Source organism: Poecilia formosa, unplaced genomic scaffold, assembly GCF_000485575.1.
Source record: "Poecilia formosa unplaced genomic scaffold, Poecilia_formosa-5.1.2 Scaffold144, whole genome shotgun sequence".
Classification (NCBI taxonomy): Eukaryota; Metazoa; Chordata; class Actinopteri; order Cyprinodontiformes; family Poeciliidae; genus Poecilia; species Poecilia formosa.
The window spans coordinates 985717-996804 of NW_006800083.1; positions in this window are offsets into that span (position 1 = coordinate 985717).

Sequence of the window (11088 nt, forward strand, 5' to 3'; positions counted from 1 at the left end):
AAGGAATTTATAAATTCCTTATATAAATACATTTTAAAAGCACAAGAAACTGAAAATAATCATTTTTGTTGGCTTTCGTAGCCTCACTTTGTGAACATACATGGTGTAAAGAGAAGAGGGGACAAAATACATCACAAAGGATGAACTATGACCTGCAGAGTCCATTTCTTTTTACACATTTTTCTTTTTTAATTTTACATGTATATGAATTCCACTCTATTTACATTTTTAGCTACAAAAGATATGTTATATATTGCCATTAGAACTCACCTCTGTATAATTTAACTTCACTATAGAAGAACTGTCCAACGAACACAAAGAAATAGATCTGTGGAGAACTTTAATGGAGGCTTTTGGACCTCCAGCCAAGAGATACTGAATATTAGATTGTTGGTGTAATAACTATTGATTATTATTAATACTCTACGGACATCGGAGTGTGGAAGAAAATGCTCTGATCAGACTATTTGGCCTACATGCAAAATCTTACGTCTGCATGAGAACTACTGTAATAAATACACAATTCTCTCTTTGAAATGTGGTTGAGGCAACATGGAGTTTTAGATTGGAAATACTGATAAAGTTAAATACAAATCTGTGAAGGTTCACCGTCTGCCAGCACAGCAACCCTACACGTACAGCCAGAACAACAAGGCAGTGGTTTAGGTCCAACTATGTTATTGTGGTAGAAAGTCCAAACCTAAATGCAGTTCTGTAATGTTCTCTGTCCACTCTGACTGTATTTGAAATGTCATCCTTGTATAGTATCTGAAAGCCTGCTTCTTTTTCTTTTTTCCCCTTAACAGAACCTAAATAGTGTTTCCTACTTCTGCTCTTGTAGTTGTTATTCTAGACATGCCTTGATGTAAAATCTTCGTACACGTCATTGTGAAGTTAATCCTCCAGCAGGTCAATTGAAATTTCAGGAGCAGATAGGGAATTTTCTTGAATTAAATGTCAGAAATTGAATCTTTACCGCAGTAGATGGACTGAACTACAGAAGAACGTGACAGCATCGCATTCACTCCATTAGCAACCCTCTCATTCTGTCTCTCCTGAACCTCCTGGCTCTATTATATGACTATACTTGTGAGTTGATCTCACCTATACACCCCTGTCTGTCTCCTGTCCTTTCTGTATTTCATTTGTGATATATATCTCCCTTTCTCTCCCTTCCCTTCTCTCCTGCCTGTCTTTTTCCATCTACTCAGTGTTTTATAGCTGTTGTAACAGCCACCTGACCTTTCTTCTTAGCGATTACTTTATAATGAGACCACAACTGCTGCTTTCTGTCTCTTTACAGCCTACCTGCTTTCCCATCACTTCTCAGCCTCGTGAAAGTGGCATTTTTTTTCTTTTTAAGATTACCTCTATAACTTCAAGAGAAGAGAGAAAAATGGAGGGGGAAATCCACATTTTAATGCGTGCTACAAACATGCAGTGCATTCCCAAGTAAGATCATTTCTGTTTTTAAAAACTCTCTGCCTTGCATCCAACTACATATGTGCAGACTTCCAACATCTCTTCATCTAGTCAGGAACAATTCTAGCACAGATATGTCAACATTTTATGTAATTTCATTTTTACTAACAAAGCCGAAGATTTGTTTCTAATTTTCCCACAAATCTCAGATTTCTACAATAGTTACAAAGATCTGCTGTTGCATTATCCAAAACTAGAGGTTGTACGCCTTTAAGAAATGTACATGTGGAATTTATTTCAGTCTGTTTGGGGTATAATTAACACAGTCTGAAAATCTCAGGATCTAAAAATTTAGAAGCATGTGAAACTGATTCCATGGCAACCAGTCGTTTTAAGCCTTGTGTGGTATGTTCCAGTGATCTGCACCCACACTTTGAAGTAAATAGATCGTTTTGTCAAATTCAAACATCCAATACATGGTCATTATTACTGCACATGTGTGAATGTGTGTTAGCAATTCTCACCTTATGAGACCAATTTCTCCAGCAAATACTACATTGTAAAGACCCACTGCTTGTTACAGGGCCCAGAGCCGGGACCCTCAGAAGTGCCACTTTTGGCTAGGGTGAGAACGCTCTAGAGTTGGATTGATAGTGCAAATCAAAAATCCACCAAACATGGGCAAAATCTGAAATAAGTGAGAATACCTTTTCTTAATAAAGCTTTCATCATTGCAATTTGGGGTGTTTATATTAACCAAAACAACAGGTATATAAAAAAAACAAAACATCCCTGCAGATCTGATATAAAGACACTAGATTTAAAGTGAATTCTTTTGTGTACCTGCATAGCTGTTCCTTGCCTCTTACAGTTTAAATCAGAGTGAAAAACCTAGCCAATCCAAGCTTTTCTGAGTCTAATATGGTCCTTCACCCGCATTGCGGGTTTCCTGTAGGATTGCAGTCTCACAATTTAGATACTTGAGATGATTAAATGTTCTTGCTCTTTTAACTGGTTCATCGAATCCTCTCACATTCCCTGTTATAAAATGCACAAAAATCCTCTGTCCACAGGGGTAATGTCATGATGCAAGGGTAACTGATAATAATGAAAAAAGGTTAAATGAAATCACATTTGTGCTGCAGTACAGTCTGATAGGTAACCTCATTATTAAAACTTAGAAATAATGCAAATAAAGAACTAAAAGAGTGTCTTCTTCCTTAACCCACAACCCTTGCAAGAACAACATAAACAAGAAGCCTACATTTGTTCCTCTCTCTGAGGCAAGCTGCAGGCTGCTCATTGTCATCTGTGACTTTTGGCTACAAACCTCATAAGTTTAGATTAGAAAGCTCCCAGATGTTGTGGTACAATAAACTGCTTATCAAAAAAAATATGGCTGATCTAACTGTGCAAAAATTTACACAGTAAAAGTAGAAGAAAAGCAGCATGGCTCCACAAACAATTAAGTATGCATATGTGTAAAACAGAAAAATAACATTATCACAAAGAGATAATCTTGGGTCTGTGGCTAGACACATCATGGCGATAGTTTAGTCTGGCACTCTGCAGCATTGTGCGTGTCCCTATCTCAGAGTATCTGTATCATGGCCGGGCAAATCCACAGATTACCAAACAAATTATCCATCTAATTTGGCTCTTTGATGGCTGCCACAGTGCATTAGCAAGTTATGGTTTTAGCCTTTACTCAGAATCTGGTCAAAGACGTTCTGAGCTTCCACTGGCGAGTTAAAGATGAACATGTCACGCAGATGGACGGGGTGCAGCAGCTGGAAGCTGACTTTTTTCTGGAGCTTGTTTTTACACTTTTTCTTGCTGAGCTGAGGTCTGGATATATCCTTCTTGTAGCCACTGGCTTAGTGAAGCACGGCCTTTTGCTGAACTCTGGAAAAGCAGACCAGGAGGACATGGGGAAGTTTCTGCTGACCGGATCGGAAGGATGGAGACCAGTAGGATTTCTCTAGCAGTGCAGAAAAGACTTTGGCATTACCCGTTAGCATTGCAATGCCAGAGATTAACTTGATTGGGCTGTTGCAGCCTTCGACTCTTTCATGAATGTTCAAAATATGGTTATGTTTCTTTTCTGTGGGAATGGTTCTCCAACTCATCAACTCTCTCCAAATAACAGCTATTTTGAGGTTCCACTGTGGTTTTGTGTTTAAAATGGTCAGAAGCCACATGGCTCTCCAGAGCTGAGGCATTTTGGGACGAAGTTCACTGTTGTTTGCAGCAATTCGAATGAGGCTTTTACCTTCATATTCAGAAGGAACAAGTTTATATTCCCACATTTTAGTCTGCATTTGGGAAATGTGAGACAGTTTGTTTACGTGTAAAGAATAATGATCTAAATATAATTAACAAAAAAAGCATAATGGGCTACAGGAAATGGTGGATTGTGCAGTTATGGCACCTTACAATGTTTGCCTCAACACTATTTCATCCATCTGAAGGATGTTTGTTTTATGCTAATAACGTCAACGATACTGTGAACAGCGGCTATGGGCATTTCAGCGTTTAATTGGAATTTCAAAGCCTGTGTAGCTTTTTCTCAAACAGATGAGAAAAATATAAAAAAATATTTTAATGATTGTAAAATTGCATAATTTAACCAGTCACGGTGACTGGTTCGGGTTTCCTGTTGCTGGGAAACCTAAAATGCTGATTAGATGCACCAACAAGTAGTGAACTGAAGACTTGAGAACTTCTTCAAGCGGCGTGTGTAGATCTTCAGGCAGGTGCGCACAGAAAATACAATCAACAGACCCATGAAGTGTCAGACTCACTGAGAGCCAATTTTGCTTGTTTTGACTTCCACTCACTCAAAACCAATGCACCCCTACCCACTTTCACCCCTCTGACAAGCATACAGAAGGGAAAAAAAATAAAAAAATCAGAAGCGAGCAATCAAGCAGAGAGGATGTGTCTCCACAGGAGGGACAGCTAGAAAGAGACAAGAATGGGGGGAATGGAGACAGGAACAAAATGAGACAGCAGAGAGAAAAAGATTAAGAAATGCGAAGAGCGTGGGGAACACAATCGGATGGGGAAAAATACGTGAAAAGTAAAGCTCTCAACGCCTGATGGTATTTATGGTATTACTGATCATGAAGTACAACCAAGATATGCAATTTTACTTTTACATTTCTGTTCTATTTCAGGGTTTGTCAACCCGGTTCTCATTTCAACAATCTAAAACTGTGAGACATGTTTTCAAGTTGCTTGCACATCTTTCCAGCGTTTCTATGGAGACTCGGTGTTTACCCGACCATCATCCAAGGATGTCACCCCACCAACACTCATGAGGAGATAATGTGTGTTGTAATTGTACATGTTCACATTTATATATTATTTTAATGGTAAAAGTAATTCAGCAACTAAAATTTTTTTACAAAACTGTCTTCGATTCTGAGGCTCACCTTTTGGGAAACCTTCATTCACGTGCTTACATAAACATTTTACACCACTTGTGTGAAGCATCTTTATTACAAGTACAAATATGAACTTGTTTTTTATCTAACTAGATACATCACAGCCTGCAATTGTCTTAATTAAGAAGCACTCTGGACACAACAAGGGTACAACAGAGGAGTGGGTATAGACAACCTGGGAGGTGAGCAGTTTTAGACGGCATCAGGATAAATTGACAGGGTCTAGATCAAAGGGAATTTTGTAATTGTGACAAGAAGATAAAGGGAGAGGAGACTGAGCCTGGACAGAAAGATGAAGAAAGTTTTCAGATGAAATACAATGCATTCAGGCAATGCAGAGTAAATATGAATACGCTATACTGTGAAACATCAACTCCAGTTCATCTTTCACCTGTTTTAAATGACCGCCTGTCACTCTTTGATAACTTTGTATCCATGCTATTATGTTTTCTTTGTTGCATCTTTCCTCAAACAACAATCTGGTAAATTAGATTTTAACGATGTGACAGATGTCTTAACAAAATGTAAGCGTGTCTACACTGAAGCCTTGTCTGTTCGTTATTTTAATTATTATTATTATTACTGCAAATGTCAAGCAAATAGGGTAAGTGGAAGGAAATCAACATAAAAGACATGAAAACAACAAGGCCTAAACCTATCAAGCTCATAGAAAGGCTTATGGTGTTCATTTCAAACATAAGGGCGTCCTAAACGCTAAACTTACAAAGGGTAGCCCACTTTCATACAACATTTCTCATGTTTGTGAAATTTAAGCCTTTAGAAAATACATCGACAGGCATGTAAGTGTCACTATAGTAAATTAGAATGCTTGACAGACAACATGGGAAATGATTTGTAGAGAATGATATTGAAAAATGTAAACAAAGCTGAAGTATGTATACATTAGAATGGGTGAGGTGGGACTGAGGCAATGTAATAATCAATATATGAGTAGCTGAAGATATTTATTACATAATAATATTCAGATATATGAGCGGGAGAAGAAATAGAAAAAAGTTGCTTTGTTGAAAAGAGTTGCACTGAGAGAAAAGAAAACTATTTTATTGGCTTATTAATGAAATGTTTTCCAGTCACCACTGTCACTGTCTAGTACATTAATCACTCTATGCACTAGCATTTCATGAGGGAAGCTAACTGGCCACTGAAGTCCATGAACTCCACAATAAGCATAAAGGAAATATCTCAGATGTCTTCTAGCAACAGAGAGGTAATTTTACAAGATAATATAAATAAAGATAGGTCACTGCAACACAAGGACACAGGAAAAAAAGGGAGATAATCAGAAAATGGGCTCCATTTTGTGCAGTAAGTTGCTGATTTGGTTAGAATATCTCTTCGTCTGTCACTAAGACGGAATGAAAGGCGGCTGCAAGCGACCCAGACAATGTACAAAGCGTGTGGGATGGAAAGCAGGTGTAGGAGTAGAGGACTTTTATTGAAATATTTATTTCTTTTATTTGGTAGTTGAGCTCTTTTGGATCAAATGGTACTTTTACCTCTAGCGAACTACGAAGCTTGTGTTACGACTGGCATCGTAAGGTTAATTATACAAACATGAGTGTGCAGGTACCCGTCCCTGATTGGCTTTCCAGAAGATGATGGAAACGTCTAATTGGCTGCTTCCCGGAGGCGGACTTCCTGTGTTCCATCCTCTACTTATCTCTACCGGCCGCACCTCTTTCTTTTGTTCATCTGTTGTCAGAGTTCTGGAGTGTAGGAGTGAGCTGGCATTTATATTTTCTTAATTTTCTCATATTTTTCTTAGTTAGGGAGGTAAGTTTTTGTCCTTTGGTTTGTTTACTTTCAATTAGGTAAGTTTCTGTTACTATTTAGATAGTTTCCTTTTGTTTGTTGTTTTCGGCTATAGCTCACTCTGAAGCCAAATACTCCGATTGTAACATCTTAATCAAAAATACTTTTTTTAAAATAAATAATTATCAACTGTTCAACTTCGTGTGTGTCGGTTGTTGAGATCTGAGGAGGATGGATCCTTCATGTTTGTGACCTGGCCACAAAGAATACGTTCATGCGAAACAGATGGCGGGACAGTAAATTCAGATTATTGAATCTGGTAAATGAAAATAAAACAAAAAAAATAATATTTTTGAACAATTTGTGATCATTGCTGAAGTGAGTTATGACATATCACTCACCGAGAGACTGATATTGATTAGCATAACTAAACTGAAAATGATTCTGATTAACCACAATCACATACATCAGGTCTCGGGTTAATCACATGGGTCTGGCAGCTTCAAAACATGTTCAAGTATACCCAGAGGAATCAAAATCATACTACCAAGCTCCTGCTTTGAAAAATGAATAGAAATCAAACAGCTTCCATGAGACTTGTTCAGCATGAGTCTTATGGCAACTTGTGCTAAATACTGTGATTTAGAAAAAATGGGATTGTGCATAGTTAACATCCTCCTGCGGTCTCAGCATGACACTCAGGAGGAGCGCAGCAGTTTTCACAGAAAGCGAGGAGGGGGCTGATCAGTTAGACCGTCAGTTCCCAAAACCACACACACATGCACAAAACAAAAAAAAGTGTAACATCACACCTGGGGTCATGATAGGTGTGACCTCACCGGACTATGCACAGAATAAGAAGCTTGTGGGATTCAATTGATCCCATCTCATAAGACCATGAGAGGGTAAGGGAAAAAAAAAAAAGAAAAAAGAAAAGTCCAAGATTTGTCTGGCATTTCTTCAAGGGCCAGTAAAAATGAAGGTTAAGGTAAGGTAATTTTATTTATATAGCACATTTTCAGCAACAAGGCAATTCAAAGTACTGAAGAAAAACCTTCCAGTTTGAAACTAGACATCTGCCCGTCTTTGGAAGTAGCTCTATTTTCATATCCAATCGGTGGAGAGTCAATTTTGTATTTTTTTTTCTCAAACAATGGAACAATGTTTTTTTTTGTTGTTGTTTTTTTTGTCAGACATAACCACAGCACTTGTTCAATTTATTCTTCTGTGTAAAACAAATCGACAAAAAATGCTTTTAGGCTTATGTGTGTTTAAGACAATCTATGATGTTATCTTTTCAAATCCATCATAATCGAAGCCTTTCCATGAGGGAGAGATGCACCTCTCACTATCACCCTTTTCCAAAGTGCGGTGCTCCGCAGTGCATGGGCATGTATGTAGACACAAAACAACACGGCAAGAAACAAAACTGTCATCACTTGAGTGTTGACAGAGCTTGTTTTCACACACTGGTCTGTAAGGGATTTTTTTCTCTCTCTCTTTGTGCTCAAAGAGAAAAGATCAAAACATATTTTCATGGTGTTGAAAATTAAGAATTGCATCGGTGTTTGACTTGTGCAACAAATAATGTAAATTTGAATTTCCTTAAATGAATCAGAGCACCATTAGACTCTTTGGAAATATTAGCCAAACACGCCAGTCTCACATGAAGGGATGAATTCGAGGCTGAAGCAAAAACTGATTATATTACACACACACACACACACACACACGCACACACACACACACACACACACACACACACACACACACATATTTGTCTCCAATCAAGACTGTATTAACGAAGTAGCTCAAACTTACAAGGAAATATTCAGTCAATAACTCTCTGCTGCCAATCACACAATCTATTTATTGGCCCAATAATCAAGTTTAAAATTAACTTAACTCATAAGACTGGAAAATATAGAAAAATAACTTTGAAACAATGAAATATATAAACAAATTTAAATTCTTACAAAAATAAAAAATATAAATCTTTACATATAACTTTTTTTTAAATTAATTGAACTTAACATATATTAAATAAATACCTCCTCTAAACAAAAAGGAGCAATCATCAATAAGTTTTCCTTTACTAGCAGCAGATCAGTTATTCTCCTCTCAAAGGAGTAAGCACAGAAACAGAGACGCCCTCCTTCTCTGTGGTGTGAAACACAACACTCCTTTCTGGCAAAGACAAAAAAAAAGTCTCTCTCTTTGTCCCCACCCCCTGAATGTTTCATCATTTTAACGCTTTTGTTCGCTTGGTTGTCTCCTCTCTCTTATCCATCCTCACACTCTCACACACGTCTCCTTTCTGCCACACCCCTCTGTCCCTCAACCTGGTAACGTCCAGGTAGAGGGACAATCCTTTCACTGTCATTGCTTTCCTCCTTCCACCTTGATGTCCTTTTATGCTCCTTACACACTTATTGCACGTCTATCTGCTTCTTAACCAAATGCCCCGTTCTTCCCCTCTCTTGTCCCCCCTCTCTCCATCTGTCCTTCCGTACTGTGGTGAGATGAACTGATGTGTCAGCTGGGTTGATCATCCCTCCAGCTGCTGTCTGCCAACTGCAACTCTATTTCCCTCATGTGTCGCTGTCTTTCTCCCCCCACACACACACACCTCTGCTTGTCACTCTCACCACCGCTCTACTCCCTGCCATCTTTCACTCTATCATGTCTGGTCTTCTCTGTTTCTCTCTCATTGCATCCATCCCATGTTGGCTCCCACCGCCTCTTTTATTTCCCCCTGAGACTGGCCTGTCAGGAAGATTCAACCCCTTGTCCAGCAGCCTGATGTTGTTCTGACTGCGCTTGTTTGTGCGTGTGTGCACGTTCAGCACACTTCTCTGAGCGAGCATTTGCACATGTGTGTTCCGAAGTGGCGGAGAGAGTGAGGGGAGCGCTTGTTTCCCAGACTGCTGTGCCAGGTGTGACTGCGGCTTTTTCTTTTTGTTTTAGGAGCTGTCAGATATGTTTACAGCTGTGAAAAATAAAGATGTTTGTGATTCTGTTCTAGTGCAGATGCCCAGTTGAAACCAGGTAAAGAAATGTAAAAACCTTGGACAGAATGAATGACAGGGAGGGAAAGAGTTGAATTCAAAATAGATGTAGATTATAGCAGGGGGGGAAAGGGAGTGTGAAAGAGAAGAAAGCAGCGTTGTAAATGGGCAAAATTATGTATTTTCCAGGCTCACAGAGCTAAGGAGGAGCTGCGTCAAAAAGGTGGAGCTTGATGAGAGCAACGAGGAGATTAAAGGATTTCTCAAACATGCATGAAATAATCAAAGCAACTCTTCGGGTATGTTTTTGATGTGGAAATAAGAGTATGGCATGACTTAAAGCTCAAACAGTCAATTTTACATATTACTCCCCTATAAATAGATAGAGAAGGATAAAATAACCAGCTTCTGTCTTTTCCCACTTTGAACTGGTTAACGTTTTTTTTTTTTTTTTTTTTTTAACTAAAACTCCCTTAGGATAAGTGGAGCAAATATGACACATCAGACACAAAAATGGCTGAAGATATCTTAAAAATGTGNACTAAAACTCCCTTAGGATAAGTGGAGCAAATATGACACATCAGACACAAAAATGGCTGAAGATATCTTAAAAATGTGTGTTAAAAGCCCAACCCTCTCGTTTTCTTGTGGGAGAGCAAAGCGATCTAGGAAAAATAACTAAATCAGCAAATCAACCAAATTGGGAAGGAAAACGCTCCCAGTGCAATATTAAGTCACTCGAAGGTCGTAAAAGAAAACTAATCATAAACCAACAATTCTGAATGTCAGCATACAGAGCAAGGAAATCCATATCGACAGATGCGTAGATTTATTTTTTTTTTCATCTAAACAGCAAACAAAGGACACAGGCAAAGATTTTCCTCTCTAAGTAACACAAACACGTAAAATATGGTTGTTACTCTGATGACAGGAGAACCAAATGAACAGGTTACTAGCAGCTTGAAAAAAATAAAAATAAAAAAAGCTCGTATATGTTGCAGCTCAGAGGTGTGGCTTACATAGAGTGATTCCTGGTGGGAAAGCAAGAAAATTTTCTCTGACCTGTTACCAAAAAAAGAGCATAACCTCTAAAATCCTGTGGCTCAGATTCTAGTAGCAGCCAGCTGAGTAAGTGATGTAAAGCTGATACGACACAGTGTAGCTAATCAACACTCGTTTGTCATAAACTCGTTAAAGGGTGGAAGGTGATGCTCTTCTCAGGTGTCGAGTAACATGATTACTAGTTAAGCTTGCTATCTGTGTGCCTTAATTAGCTTAAGATTGAATCCAACCCTAACATTTGCTCGAGGGCTGCCTTTGCCATCGACTTTAGTCGCATTTAAACTATCTAATTTATGAACTTCCTGTGGTGTTGCTTAATTGATTTAGATTTTTTATTTTTTATTTTTTGTGTCCAATCATAGTGCAGTGGAGCC